At 42.2% G+C, this 15,911-nt stretch overlaps 1 long non-coding RNA gene across 1 annotated transcript in view; it reads left to right on the plus strand.

Moving 5' to 3' along the window:
- LOC135229505 (uncharacterized) overlaps positions 1–2,081 on the plus strand; it is a 598,703-nt gene extending 596,622 nt beyond the window's left edge. The window contains exon 6 of the long non-coding RNA XR_010320191.1: positions 2,064–2,081. This is a non-coding gene — a long non-coding RNA (uncharacterized LOC135229505). The remainder of the gene's footprint in view (positions 1–2,063) is intronic.
- Positions 2,082–15,911: the final 13,830 nt, after the last annotated feature.

The raw sequence follows: 15,911 nt of genomic DNA on the forward strand, positions 1-15,911 counted from the left end.
GAGCAGACTATTCTGATTACTGCTTTGACTCTACTGTCTGTTATGGTAACCACACCCACCTTGTCTTTGTTGATTGAGTGCCACCACTTGGATGCTACCATCATGGGGTCCAGTCAGCTGCATTGTAGTCAGGTGTCTTCATTCAGTTAGGGCAGTTCTCACTGTGGACTCTTACTTACATTAAATAGCAACCACAGAAGTCTTCAGTAATGCTGGGGCTTGCTTCACAAATTTGGACCTCACTGCTATGGTAAAAAGAGAGCCCTCTGGGCACTCCGTGTGTGGGTCTGTGGGTCCAGCCTAATAAATCCATTCTAACATGCCAATTTCCCTCAGCCTTTGGATACCTTCTCCTACATTACACAGTGGCAGATCTGCCATTTCCACTTGATTTATTGTAGACCACCACTTAATACGTGCTTCAGTAAACCAGCCAAATAAACTATGAGATCCTTTTCTAACCTCTCAAGCTGAAACACTGAGTGAAGAATCTGTGCTTCCTGGGTCTATATCAATAAACTCAGACTACTCCACCTTTATGTTGCTTGCACCATTATCCCACACCCATAATAGCCATTCCCACACATATTCACCAGGTTTCTGTATGTATGTATTAGAAAAATCAAGCAGTTCTTTTGGAGTTTAGCATACCGTCTCCTGGGTCACACTTCATAGTTCAGCTTTTGGGGCTTGTTGGGACTGAAGCCTAGGTATAGGTCTAGAAGCAAAAATGGGCAGTGGCAGTGGGATGTTCAGCCGTGTCTTATAAGACATCTGCCTAAGGTGATGCCCCAGGCAATGCCCCAGACACCACCCCAGGAGATAACTCAAACAAGACACTTCAGGCACAGCTGGGGCGATCTCATCAGATGGAGGTGGAAGGGATAATTGTTTTACTGGGAAGGGTGGCTTAGCTGGCAAAATTAGAGAATCTCTTCAGATGGGAGTAAGAGGTCTGGTTCTGTTAGGAAGAGCGATTCAACAGAAATTGGAGGTTCATTGTCCCCCGCTCCCTGTCTGCCCGTATGTCCTCATCCCAAGTTTCAGGATCCCATTTCTTCCCAATCAGTGCCCTCACTTTAACTTCAGGCACCATTTGAGGCTGGATATTCAACCGGCGCTTTAATTCAGTCACTCTTAAGATAAGAATCTGAGTTTATTTTTGGCAGCATTAGCCTTGTTACTATAAGAAATACGGTTTTCTTTCCGGGCACAAGTGGCATCTTTCAGATCTTGTATGTGGCGCTTGAGCTTTGAGTCCATTTCTTTCATTCACCAGTGTGGCTAGCAAAAGCAGGACCAACCAAGCAGCTTCCTTATTATTCTTATTCTGACAAAATTATAGAAAAGTATCAAATATGTAATCAGGCAGAGCCTTGCCTCTCACAAATATTTGATCCAGTGGTAGTAGTATTTTGCGTATTTCTATTGTCACCTCCACCATGGATTAGCAATAGCCTGTTTACTACTGGAGACAGTCATCAGTGCCTTTAAGACTAGCCAGACTTGAGAATCAATTCAGAAAACTCATCCTTAAGATTTGGTTCCTCTAGAACCACTGTAGGTACCAAATGTCTTAGCCTGGGATCTGTAGAGGTGCAAAACTAGTGAAGAGAACATATATATATATACACATATATATGAGTGTGTGTATATGTGTGTGTGTGTGTGTGTGTGTGTGTGTGTGTATGGAAACCCTACTCGCATAATGGTTAATAGCTATAGCTGCTAACAAAAGGTTAGCAGTTCGAATCCACCAGGCACTCCTTGGGAACTCTGTGGGGCAGTTCTACTCTGTCCTGTAGGGTCACTATGAGTTGGAACCGACTCGATGGCAATGGGTATACACACACACACACACACACACACACACATATACATATGCATACGTGCATATGTTAGTTGTTGTTGCTGTTAGAGGCCATCGATCCTGTGTAAAACAGAATGAAACACTGCCTGATCCTGAACCATCCTCACAATCATTGCTATGTTTGAGCCCATTCTTGCAGCCATTGTGTCAGTTCATGTTGTTGAGCGCCTTCCTCTTTTTTTCTGACCCTCAGCTTTTCCAAGCATGATGAGCCTGTCCTGGGACAGGTCCCTCCTGAAAATATGTCCAAGGCACGTGAGACGAAGTCTCGCCATCCTTGCTTCTAAGGTGCATTCTGGGTGTACTTCTTCCAAGATGGATTTGTTTATTCTTCTGGCAGTCCATGGTATATTCAGTATTCTTTGCGAACACCATATTTTAAATGAATCAGTTCTTTGGTTTTCCATATTCATTGTCTAACTTCCTCAAGCATGTGAGGTGATAGAAAATATCATGGCTTTGCTCAGGCACACCTTAGTCCTCGAAGTGACATCTTTCTTTCTCAACACTTTAAGGAGGTCTTTTGCAATAGATTTGCCCAATGCAATACATTGTTTGAATTCTTGACTGCTGCTTCTGTGGGCACTGATTATGGATTCAAGTAAGAAGAATTGCTTGATGACTTCAGTATTTTCTCTGTTTACCATGGTGTTGCTTACTGGTCCAGTTGTGAGAATTTTTGTTTTCTTTATGTTGAGGCGTAATCCATACTGAAGGCTGTAGTGGTTGCTCTTCATCAGTAACTGCTTCAAGTCCTCTTTAATTTCAGCAAGCAAGGTCGTATCAGCTGCATATCATAGGTTGTTAGTGAATCTTTCTCCAAAACTGATGCCATGTTCTTCTTCTTACAGACCAGCTTCTCAGATTATTTGCTCAGCATACAGATTGAGTAAGTATGGTGAAAGGATACCACCATGACACATAACTTTCTCATTTTAAACCACACAGCATCCCCTTGTTCTACTCAAAACTGCCTCTTGGTCTACGTACATATTCCGCATGAATACAGTTAAGTGTTCTGGAATTCCCATTCTTTGCTAAGCTATCCATAATTTGTCATGAGCCACACATCGAGTGTGCTTGTATAGTAAACAAAAATAGGTAAACATCTTACTGATATTCTCTACTTTCAGCCAAGATCCATCAGACATCAGAAATGATATCCCACGTTCCATGTCTTCCTCTGAATCCAGCTTGAATTTTTGGTAGTTCCCTGTCTGTGTACTGCTGCAACTGTTTTTAAATTATATTCAGCAAAGTTTTTCTCGTGTGTGATGTTAATGATGTTGCGCGATAATTTCCTCATTGCGTTGGACCACCTCTCTTTGGAATGGGCACACATATAGATCTTTTCCAGTCATTTGGTCAGGTAGCTGTCTTCCAAATATATTGGAATAGACAAGTGAGCGCCTCCAGCACTGCATCCGTGTGTTGAAACATCTCATTTGGTACTCTATCAATTCCTGGAGCCATTTTTTTTTTTGCCAATGCCTTCAGTGCAGCTTGGAGTTCTTCCTTCAGTACCATCAGCTCTTGATCCAATGCTACCTCCTGAAATGGTTGTATGTTGACCAGTTCTTTTTGGTGTATTGAGTCTGTGTATTCCTTCCGTCTTCTTTTGATGTTTCCTGTGTTGTTCAATATTTTGCCCATAGAATCCTTGAGTATTACACCTAGAGGCTTGAATATTTCCCTTAATTCTTTCAGCTTGAGAAATGCCAGGTGTTTTCTTCCCTTTTGGTTTTCTAACTCCAGATCTGTTCACATTGTATTATCATACTTTGTCTTCTCCAGCTTCCCTTTCAGGTATTCTATTGAGCTCTTTTACTTTATTATTCCTTCCATTCTCTTTAGCTACTGTACATTCAAGAGCAAGATTCAAAGTCTCTTGTGACATCCTCTTTGGTGTTTGCTTTCTTTCCTGTCTTTCTACTGACTTTTTGTTTTTTTCATATATGATGTCCTTGCTATCATCCCACAACTAATCTGTCTTCGATCATTAGTGTGCAGTGCATCAAATCTATTCTTGAGATGGTCTCTAAATTCAGGTGTGATATACTCAAGGGCACACTTTGACTCATGGACTTGTTTTAATTTTCTTCAGCTTCAACTTGAACATGAATATGAGCAACTGATCATCTGTTCTGCATTCAGCCCCTGGCCTGATTCTGACTCATGATATTGACCTTCTCCATCAACACCTTCCACAAATTTGATTCCTGTCTATTCTGCCTGGAATGGCTCACGAGTATAGTCACCGTTTATGTTCCTGATGAAAGGTATGTGCAATGAATAAGTCATTGGTCTTGCCAAATTCTATCGTGTAAGCTTCAGTGTCATTTCTATCATCAATACCTTATTTTCCAACTGCTGATTTGTCTGCTTTGTTTTCAACTTCGCATTCCAATCACGTAATTATCAGTACATCTTGATTCATCAATGCATCATGTTTGATCAGTTTCAAACTGCAGAACTTGGTAAAAACCTTCAACTTCTTCATCTTTCACATTCGTGATTCGTGTGTAAATTTGAATAATAGTCTTATTAACTGGTCGTCCTGGTAGGCCTGTGGATATTATCCTATTGCTCTAGTGTTGTACTTCAGAACAGATCTTGAAATGTTCTTTTTATCGATGAATATGATGCCGTTCTCTTCAGTATCTCAATCCTGGCACAGTAGAACATACCATTGTCTAGTTTAAAATGTCCAAAACCAAGCTATTTCAGCTCACTAATGCCTAGGATTATTGACCTTTATGAATTCCATTTCATTTTTGATGACTTCCAATTTCCCTAGATTCATAATTCCTTCATTCCACGTTCTGGTTATTAATGGATATTTGTGTCAGTTTCTTCTCATTTTGAGTTGTGCCCCATCAGCAAATGTCATTAAAGTGGGATCTACTTTGAGGAGGTAGCTCTTCCCCACTCGTATTTTGAGTGCCTTCCAACCTAAGGGGTTATCCTCTGTCATTCGATCAGACAGTGTTCCAGTACTATTCGTAAGAATTCACTGGCCAGTTTTTTTCTTTAGAAATAGATCACTAGGTCCTTTTTCCTAGTCTGTCTAAATCCAGAGCTCCACTCAAACCTGTCTACCATGGGTGAACCTGGTGGTATTTGAAATACTGGTGGCATAGCTTCCAACATCACAGCAACATGCAAGCCACCACAGTACAACAAACTGACAGAAGAGTGGTGGGAGTTAAAAATGAGAAGAACCAAAAAGAGTGCTTCTTCCATGTCTGCTGATTTAGAGGAACCATGAGAAATTGTCAAGTGAAGAGTGATTCAGAGAAAAACATGGGTAGAGTGTGACCTAATTTCCATAAAAACAAACAAATGAATGTACTTACATGTGTCCCGGCAAAAAGAAGTGTGTAAAAGGGTACATACGTATCTTTGGACACTGGACACTATGGGGGAGCAGGTACAATATACTTATGTGGGGCTGGCTCTTATTATAACTTCTGTATACAAATCTCTTGTTAAATGTGTTATAAGAATGTAAAACCTTTTAAAGTTTAATAACATCATACGTGTATGTGTGTGTATTTGAAACTTTTTTTTTTTTTTGACTATTTGATATATGTGTTTTTTAGTTATCTAGTGTGGCTATAGCAGAGATACCACAAGTGGATGGCTTTAACAAACAGAAATTTATTCTCTCACAGTTTAAGAAGCAAGAAGTTTGAAGTCAGGGCACCAGCTCTAGGAGAAAGCTTTCTCTCTTTGTGGCTCTGGGGGAAGGTCCTTGTCATCTATCTTCCCCTGGCCTAGAAAGTTCTCAGCACGTGGACGCTGGGTCAAAAAGACGTGCTCCACTCCAGGCACATCTTCCTTGGTGGTATGAGGTCCCTCTCATTTCTGCTCACTTTTCTCTTTGTATCTCAAAAGATACCGACTCAAGACTCACCCTAATCCTGTAGATTGTGTCCTCCCTCATTAACCTAACTGCCTCTAATCCCGCCTCATTAACATCACAGAGGTTAGAATTTACAACACATAAGTAATCACATCAGATCACAAAATACAGGACAACCACACAATACTGGGAATCATGGTCTGGCCAGGTTGACACACATTTTGGGGGACACTATTCAATCCATAACAACAGAGAAAACACTGTCTTCAATGCCAGATTCAGAGACTTTTATCCATCTATGAAGGGCAAACACAGAAATTGAACAAAATTCAGATCAGCGAATTATTGCTTGCTCTTGTAACTAATGACTTCTTCTGGTCTCTATACCTCGAAATGGCCAAAAAGAATTCTGTGAGGATGAATTCAGTTATTGCTAAAACATCTACTGCATTTACATGTCTACAGGTAAGGAAGAATGCTGGACACCATGTGTGATTCATTAAGTAACACGGGGACCATTAGACTATTGCTCTCCTTCTCTGATATGTCACTATCACCTTCTCCCCTTGTTGCTCTCCTGAAAAACCCACGCTTGTATATTCTAGGCTTTTTTCCAGAATTGAATTTGCAGGAAATTAAAGATATATCTTTGAAAGATAAAGAAGACTTTGGCCACATTGTCTTTAGAAAGTCGAACTTCCCAGCCAACCTCTGTGCAGGATGGGAATTCACAATCCCTCCTACTCAGTACCTCTGAGCAGGACGAGATTTCTGTTTCATTATCAGGAGACTGCGGAATTCACCCCTCTTCAGAAAACTTACTTTCTTTTGCCTCAAACTGTCCCTCTCAGGATCTGTCACGGTCACTCTGAGAAATTCACATGGGCAGCCTGTATGGAAGTGCCCATCCTAGAGGCCCTGCCCTCCCTTCCTTGCTCCATAGGGCTTCCTCTGACACTTGGGGTCGCATCTCCCAGGGAGTACACACCTCTGGCACTTCCAGGGATTCCCAGGCCCTGGGATACTGTGATGGGACTTGGAACTCAACCTGTTTCTTCCCATCCTCACCTTTGGTTATCTGTGTCCTGTCTTCACCAGATTTAGGAGGCCTTGTCTTCTCTTTGCTCGTTTCATCTCAGTCAGGCTTTTCTATTCCAATTCTCTGATCTCAGGACAGATCAGGTTAGACCACAGAAAAGAGAAAGACCAAGCAAACATCACTGATCTGTGCAGAAGCTGCTGGGAAGGGATTCGATTCTCATTGGTTTAGGGTTTTATGCCCACTGCTCACCAGCACGCAGGTTCCCCCCAGAGTCTGGCTTCTGTCTGGTACCTTGAACTACAAAGAACTCAGTGACCAGCCCACCTTCACAATCACACCTCCCTTAGAGCTATCTTTGCAGAGGCTCTTTCTCAGACTTCCATGTCCCACTGAAATCCCATTTCTCTTTCCTTACAAACATTGTGCTCATTCTCAGGGCCCTGAGACCTCATCTGCAGATGGGTCTTATCCTCTTCTCTCCTTGGCTTTTGAGTGGACCTCATGTCTTCGGACAGCTATCCTGGGGCTTCTTCCACCCTGGTGCTCTAGGGCTGGATCTCTCCATGTATTAGAGGGGGCGTGGAAGGGGCACAAGGCTAAAAGGATGGATCTTCCAGGTGAGGTGGGTTTAAGAAGCCTGAATGAAGTTCTTCCCTGAAGGGTGCATATTTTGCAGTCCAGACATCCTGCTTCTCTCAGTCTGAGAGTCCTAGCACGTCTTCAGGTGCTTTCTCCTTTGACCTTGAGGCCATGCCTGCACCCTCTGCAGCCAGGTCTCCCACATGTGTAGCAGCACCAGTAGGTGTGGTAGCCTCTTCAGCCCTGTCTCCTCCTCCAGATGCTCCTGGAGGTACCTGGCTCTTCTTGCCAGGACTCCAGGATGCTGACCAGGAACTCAGTGTTGGTTAGACTGAGGGCAGACCTGATGGCACTCACTTTCTTCAAAAACTCGGCCTCAAGACCAGGTGCCTTTTGCCGACAGGGGTGTGAGATGTTTTGGTCTGGTCTGCCAGACCATGGCTAAGCCCTTGACCTTACACACTTGGGTAAAATACTCATACTTGACCTATGGATCTCTGGAGTAATTAGATGAGTGAGAATTCTGCCTAGTGGAAGCTGATGAAAAAGGCCTCGCTGATACTTTGGGAATCTTCCTGGGCTTGGAACTTGGGCTTTTTGTTCTCATGTTCTACCCTGAGTGACACTTTCCTCTTGGGTTGAGACTTGCAATAATGGAGAGTTAATTTACATGAGCCGTCTGGGCTCTGGTTTCTCAACTGTGACCTAAGTCTCTGGTCTCAGGGATCCCTGGAGACCTCTCCATCACCACCATCCTCCACCTCCACAGTCCCCATGGCTTCTTTCTTCTTCCCCAGGCACCGACCATACTTTAGGGAATTTACTCTGGGCAATAAAGTCTCCTCCAGAAAATTTCAGTGATGGTACTACCTTATAGCAAAAGTCTATAGTTTTTCAAAAAATTATAATACATTGATTTAAAAAAAAAAAAAACTCCCAGTTTTCTTTCAGTAGATTCCAATTCATAGCAACCCTGTAGGACAGAGTAGAACTCCCCACAGGGTTTCCAAGGAGCGGCTGGTGGATTCGAACTGCCAACCTTTTAGTTAGCAGCCAAAGGTTTATCCAGTGATAGTTTATAATATAAACAGAGGATGACCACATTAAAAAAAAAAATTTTTTTTTTTTTGCATTTGTTGGATGTAAGTGAATTTGCTCCTGTGCAATAAGGAAATTACCTCATTCTCTGCACCTTCATGATAATACATGGTTTCTCTAAGAGCTGTTTTCTATGAAAGTTATTTTTTTTAGTAAATTTAGAGTGTAAGCATTGAAACAGGAGAATTGGTCTTCTCTTTGTAACTTGTTTTCATCCTACTTTTAAGGGAAGGCTTTTATAGAAGGAATTATACTTAAAGAGACAGCGCTATTTGTACTTTTCTGTATAATTGAAAACTTCTCCTCGTACCCTTAACGAGCCTACACCAGGAGATTAAAATTGCCTTTCTCTGAACACAAGCCCATTACCATGTCCTTCAGGGTGAGGCAGAAACAGATGTCCACATTTGAGAGTCTGATGGCACAAACCTTAGTAGCCGAATCACAACCATGCCTCCTGTGGGGGGGCGGGGGGCGGGGCTTGTATATGTCAGCATAAGGGTCAGTATTTTTCTGAGTTTGAGGGAAGGATTGGCGAGTTAAGGAAGAAAGAGAAGGAGTTTGGGAGGGGAGTGTAAGCTCCAGTGACAGACAGAAGATGGGGTGGGGAATCTCTCAAAGGGTATTAGAGGCCAGTCAGGAAAGCAGGAAGCAGCAGGAAGCAGGGCCAGTGGAGGGCAGCACTGGGTGGAGGAGGACAGCAGAGGTAATAGTAGTGGGGAGGGCAACAAAACTGGCCTGAAAAGAGTGGTACATGACTGATCCTAGATGTAGCTCAGGTTAAGAAAAGTAGGAAAATAAAAAATTCTATCCTGTATCCATGTTTGTGGTTAGGGGTTGTTAGGCTCTTGAGGGAGGTGGGCAGGAGACACAGGAGGGGAAGGGGAGTTCCTGGATCTAGGGAGGAGTCTACAGCCCTTCTTCTGCCCTCAATGATGTGGGTTCTGGGCTCGTCAACCTACCACTCCCAGAACCTCCTGAGTAATTTCCTTAGTTCTTCACATGGTATATTAATTCCATCTAATTAGAAAATATAATAATTAAGTATGCTTCTTCCTACCCAGCCTTTCCACCATCCTATACTCTCTGCCCCAGTTGCCCACTGGCTTCCTTCCCTTCCATCATGTTCAGATCCAGAACAATAGTGTGCCTTGTCTGCACCTATTCTGGAAAGCTCTCAAACTTACAATTGGATTCTTTCATTTCATCCCTCATTTATTCCTACATTTCTTATTGAGAAAATAAACTTTGGTTAATTATCTACTAAATGACAGAAAGTGCTTTCTCAGGAGAATCTTCCTTATGACCTTATCCATTCACCCCGAATCCTTCATCTTGTCCTACCATGGCTCTCTTTTCTGGTGGAAGTCAGACCTTTTGTTCTGTAGCACTCATCAATCTGGGACAATTTTTCCTCACCTTTATCTAGAGTCTTAGAGAAAGGCCTTTTCCTTGTGTGTCACTGTTTCATCCTGCTTGGGTGAAGATGTCCGAACATAATGGTGTGAAGGACCTTTATCCCTTCTCCCAGCATGAACCTTTGATAACTTGGGGACTCTGGCTTGCTCCTGAATTTCCTTGATTCAGTAGCTACGGTTTCTCTCCCACAAGACCTGAGGTCGACACCCTTTTCAAAAAGCAGCTGAGATCTGAGTTAGCACCAAGGCTTCCGTAATCCTGTGTGACATCATTGCTGACAGTGCTGAGTTCCATGGGCCCGGTTTGAAGCTAAACACGGCAACCAGAAGAACATGAAACTGTCAGGTAGGCGCTTGAGAAGTGCTAGCACCAATGTAGGAAGAAGGAGATTAGATACTAAAAATGAATTGCAACTTCTCCGTGCCCTGTAAAAGGGGTTACTATCCTTTGGTGGGTAAAGAGAGCACAGGGAATGATAACAGTATCATGGGCAGCTGCTTTCTCCCAATCCTCTCATTTGACTCTGTTGGAATCATGTCTCTCCAGCTCTGTTCATGAAATGTCCACTCTGAGCCCCTTTTAGGTCTCCTTAGCCTCTGAGTCTTCACACAGGCTCTGCTCTCTGACTAGGAGATGTTCTCTCCCTTCCCGTCTGCTGGTCTACTCTCCCTGGTGAAGCGTGAAGGTGAAGAAAACTGACCCCACTGGAAAGATTAGGCTCATGACTTCACCAAGAAGCCCTAAGACTCAGGAGTTTTGTGGTCAGTCAGAATGGAAGGTTTGGGAGTTGACTTGGGGAAAGCCCATGACAGACTCTGCCTTTGTTTAAGATGCCATTTAGAGGAGAAATCAGCAAATGGGGAGACCATTTGAGGAAGAAATTAAGAAGGTTGGGGTGGTGATGAGGAAGGAGCAGACTTTTCCCAAGGAAAATAAAAGTTTCAACATGGGGATGGTAGGGGCTTGTGTTGTGTGACCCCAAAGGACAGAAGAGGCAGGAATGGTAGGGAAACAATAGAACAAAAGATAATCTGTGCCTGTTCACAAATATAACAAATGCCCCAGTGTTTTCAGCCTGTTTCCTCAGACTTTTGTCATCAAGCCATCCTTCCCCTTTTACTGAAGCCTCTGGAAAATACCTGGGGCTTCCTGGATGCTTGGCCTTTTTTCACCCCTTAACTATTCAGTCATATTCCCAACTTGGTTCAGGCATGACTTCCTGGTTGTAGTCTTCCCTGAATCTTCTCCTGGTAGATGAGTCCACTTCTTGCTCTGTACTCCATTGTACCCAGGAAACCCTTTACCACAGCATAAAACACAATTGCATTTACTACACATTCTTCCTCTCTCTGTGCCCATGCCTTCTATGAGACTCCAGAGCACCTTTCATTAGCAGTAGGAGTCTTCCTCTACCTGTTAGTTGAAGGCCGACCTTACGGTTGCTTCAGCCATTGACATAGTAGCAGAGATGATACAAGGAGAGAATTGAAAAGATTTTGCATTGAGTCTTGCCCTTTTGTTGCTCTTAAACCCTGAGAACCTGTGGGAATGACCCCAGGCCAGCCTGCTGAATGATGAGGGACCATTGGAAAGATGATCCAGTGGTTTCACTGAGTTGATTTTAGGCAAACTGGCTCGCCGGTGAGCTGGAAGCAAATGGTAGACAGATCAATAAGCCCTGCTGCGAGCCACTGTGGCTGGCCCAGATCAGAAGAAACCCAAATTGACAACCTGAAAAATTGTGAGCTTAGTAAATGGTTGTTGTTTTTAAGACACTGCATTTTGGAGTCATTTGTTACACAGCAATAGGTGACTGATACACCTGTTAACTTGGCCGTTTCTCTCACCAGTCAGTGAGGCAACTTCTCTAAGTCATTTCATCACCGAGAGCATCTGGCCTCGGGTCTGATATGTAGCTGTTAATACAGGAAATCTTTGTTGACTTAATGCATGAATGAGTAATACGAATTGTAAGTGTGAGTCTACACAAAATCATGTATGAAAAAAAGCATGATTTTTTAAAAAATAAAATGAATTGAGGCTCAGAACTACCTGCTTACAAAATTGAGGGGAGTTTTTAACCTCACTTACTTTTAGGGTACTCCCTCCTCCAGATATGCAGTAATTCCCAGGGTCTATTTTTTTTTTTTAATGAAGGACCAGTGCTTGGAGAAGACCTTCAACACACCCATTGCCTCAGCCTATGTGGGTGATCTCTCTAGAAGCATTTGTTCTGCTGTTTCCATTCTCAGCTGGAGCATGAGAACCTCGGTGGGGCTGTCATCAGCATAACAGGGTTTGTCTACTTATGTGCCTGCATCAGCCTTTGAGGTGCTGTAACCTACTCCAGGGCACTATCAAGAAGGAGCTCCTACCCCTTCCCAATGTCTAGTACCCTACTATCTGACTGTCACTCTTCCCCTGGGCTCCAGTTCCCTCAGTGTGATCACCCCAGTGAGCTGAGGCTTTTACCACAGACTCTTCAGAGTCTTGAAGTTTCAGAGCTTCAACACTGTGAGTCCAGCTATCTCCTTGAAATGAGGTAGGGAAGGGGGAAAAATGTAGAAAGATTTTATTTGGCATTTAATGTTACAATAAAATTTCTTGCCCTGCATTTTTGAAGGGTCCTGTCTAACAATTCCCTCTGTTCTCTTACAAGATGTAGGTCAATGAAGAGTGAATGTTTGTTGTGTCATAATCTGCAGAAGGATGCAAAGTGCACATGGGGTCCATTCCCCCGATGCTCACACTAGAGCACCCCACCCATGTGGAAATCTCTGCAAGTGTTACTGAGTCCCTCCCACATCCACAGTGAACAGCTTTCAGATTCTTATAAGAGGGAATTGTGTCCCAACACCAGCTGCTCCCTGGAAACCCTATGGGGCAGTTCTACTCTGTCGTATAGGGTCTCTCAGTCAGAATTGACTCGATGGCTACGGGTTTGGTTTTTTCTTTCAGCCGAGTGGTGAGAGTTTGATGTCAGCTCCATAATCATGTTATTAAAAAATAATGACAGGGTAGCAGGTGAAAGCAACAAAACAAAACTGAAATGAAATGGCTTTTTCACATTTATTGGCCCCACAGAGTTCCTTCGAGGTGTTTACTTTTCACTAGATTTGGAGAAATCTTTGTGAGAGAGACACAGCTTGAGATAGCTCCAAAATTACATGTTTCCCTCCTTAATGTTAGGTTACATTAAGAGCTGGTTGGCTGGTTTATCATCTGCCTGCTTCACAAAAATAGAAGGCCCATGCAGGCAGGAACTTGTCTGTTGTGTTTGTCAGAGTATCCTGGTACCTGGCACCTAAGAAGTGCTAAAAAATGATTTGAGTGAATGTGGGTGGGTTTTTATAAAAAACACTGTGTTGTTGTCTTTATTTAGTTAAATAGTGAAAACAGGGATAAGGAAAATGGAGACAATTACTTGTATAATTTAGAGTTACATAAGATGAGAATAGAACTTGAATAATGAAGAGATAAAAAAATAAGCTGTACGGATGGAATGTACCCCCTTCCCTTTGCTTTGGAGGGAGACGTTTTAAAATTGGATTGTTTTTTCCCTACTGATTTATAGGTTCTAAATGTTAATCGAAAAGTTAGTCTTTTAGGAATCACGAATATTTCTATTGAGATACAATTCACCTGCCATAACACTGCCTTTGAAAATATGCACAATACCGTGGCTTTTAGTATATGGGCAGACTTGGCACAACAGTCACCACTGTCTAGCTTCAGAATATTTTCAGTGCCCCGTAAATAAAGGCCCTTGTTAATAAAGGCGTATTAACAGTGATCCTCATTACTCCTTTCCTCCACGCCGTAGCAACCACTAATCTACTTCTGTCTGTGTTGGTTTGTTCTGGACATTTCATGTAAATGGAATCATACACGATGCGGTCATTTGTGTTTGGCTTTTTTCATTTAGCGTAATATTCTCAAGGTTCGTCCGTGTTGTGGCATGTATCAGTACTTGGTGCCTTTTTGTGGCTGAGTAATATTCCAGTCTATGAATATACCACATCCTGTCTATCAGGTCATGACATTTGGGTTCTCTCCACATTTTGGCTGTTACGAATAACACTACTAGGAATACTCTGTGTGAGTTTGTATGTGAACATGCTTTTGATTCTCCGGGGTGCAGACCTAGGTGTGCAATTGCTGTGTTGTATGGTAATTCTCTGTTTAACCGTCTGCAGAATTGCCAAACCATTTTCCAAAACAATTGGATCATTTTACATTTCCACCAGCGGTATTCCAGCTTCTCCACATCGTCGCCGACACTTGTTGTCCATCCTGTTGAGTTTAGCCATCTTAGTGGTTTTGAAATACTAGTGCACTTTAGTTTAGATTTGCATTTCCCTGATGACTAATGAGGTTACGCTTCTTTTCCTGTGCTTGTTGAGAGTTTCTGTATCTGCTTTCGAGAAATCTCTATTCAAATCCTTAGCCTGCAAACTTTTTTTCAGCTTTTTGCCTGTATTTTTACTCTCTTCATATACTTTTTGATATGCCAAAGATCTATAGATCTTAACAGTTTTAGCCTTCATATTTTGGGATTTTTAAAAAGTCTTTCTCTTTTATCAATAAAAAGAAAATAAAAACTTCTAAAATTTTTATGGTTGCATATTTTAATTTTAAATATTCAATCCATCTGGAATTTTGTTTTGTGTAAGGTATGAGAAAAAGGATGAAAACATTTTTACAGGTGGTCTGCGTGATTACCAAATTGCTACAAACGCTCCTTTTCCCATGACCCATATCTTCACTGCATTTTCCCGTAGTCCGTACAGAGACGCCTTTTTACAAAGGGAGGCCACCATTCCCAGCCATTTCATTTTAAGGTTTGTTTTCTGCAATTAAATCCCTTGTGTGTCTTATCTACACACCTTTTCTATTAAGCTAATACAAATTTTGTGTGATTAGGACCTTGACGAGTGTAAGATGGGCTTGAATTTCATAACTGGTTCCATGTGGTGCAGCCCAGCAGACGGACAGACAGAAGCAGGGGCTGCAGAGGCGACAGAAGCTATGAGAACATGAGCCTCTAGAGATTTGCTGTGGAATTTCACAGAAAGCTCTAGACTTTTCTGTGTAAACTTATCATCATATATGGGCATCACCTTAGAACAGACAGAGAATAATGCTTTAAAAGTTAGACATTCCTAAGGAAGGTGTTCATTCCTTAGCGGATGCTGAGAAGTGTATGTGTTTTGGTGAAGATATGTACCCATTTCTACTGGGTATGTATCTAGAAGTAGAATTGCTGGGTCCTAGGATATACGTATGTTCACAGCTTTTGTAGATAACGGACAAAACATTTTTAAACTGGTTGTACCAAATTACACTTCCACTAGCAGTAGATTAGAGCTCTAGTTACTCCACGTTATACTCAATAGTTGGTATTTTCCATCTTTTGCATTTTAGCCATTCTGGCACGTAGGGGATAGTATCACACTGTGGCTTTTAATTAGAATTTCTCTGATAACCAGTGAAGGTTTGTCACTTTTCATATGTTTCTTGGCCATATAGAAATCTTTTATACAGTGTTGAAGTATTTGCTCATTTTTCTATCAAACTGTCTGCTTTCTTTTTCCTGTTTCCTTTTTGGATTGTTCTTTATGTATTTCAGAACCAAGTCAGTAGTAGGATATATGTATTGCAAATAGCTTCTGCTACCACATGAATTCACCCTTGTGGCTTGTCGCGAACTTTCAGATTCAAAAACCCGTCTTTTACAAAAACAAGCAAATGTGTAGACATAAAAGTTTATTAGGGGTTACCAGGGGCAGGAGGTAGGAAATAAAGGGGTGTTCCTGCATATGGAGACTGAGTTCTGGTTAACAGTGGTGGAAAAGTCACATTGATTAAGGGCAGGGTTGCACAGCCAGTTAATGGTAATTACTGTCAGTTGTTCAGTCACCAAAGTTTGTGTGGTATGTTTGCAACAACAACAACAATGAGCAGCTGCTGAGGCAACATAATAGTACTCAACGGATGAGACGTATTCTTTTATTATACTTTTCTCTATTTTCTAATTT

Source organism: Loxodonta africana, unplaced genomic scaffold, assembly GCF_030014295.1.
Source record: "Loxodonta africana isolate mLoxAfr1 unplaced genomic scaffold, mLoxAfr1.hap2 scaffold_32, whole genome shotgun sequence".
Classification (NCBI taxonomy): Eukaryota; Metazoa; Chordata; class Mammalia; order Proboscidea; family Elephantidae; genus Loxodonta; species Loxodonta africana.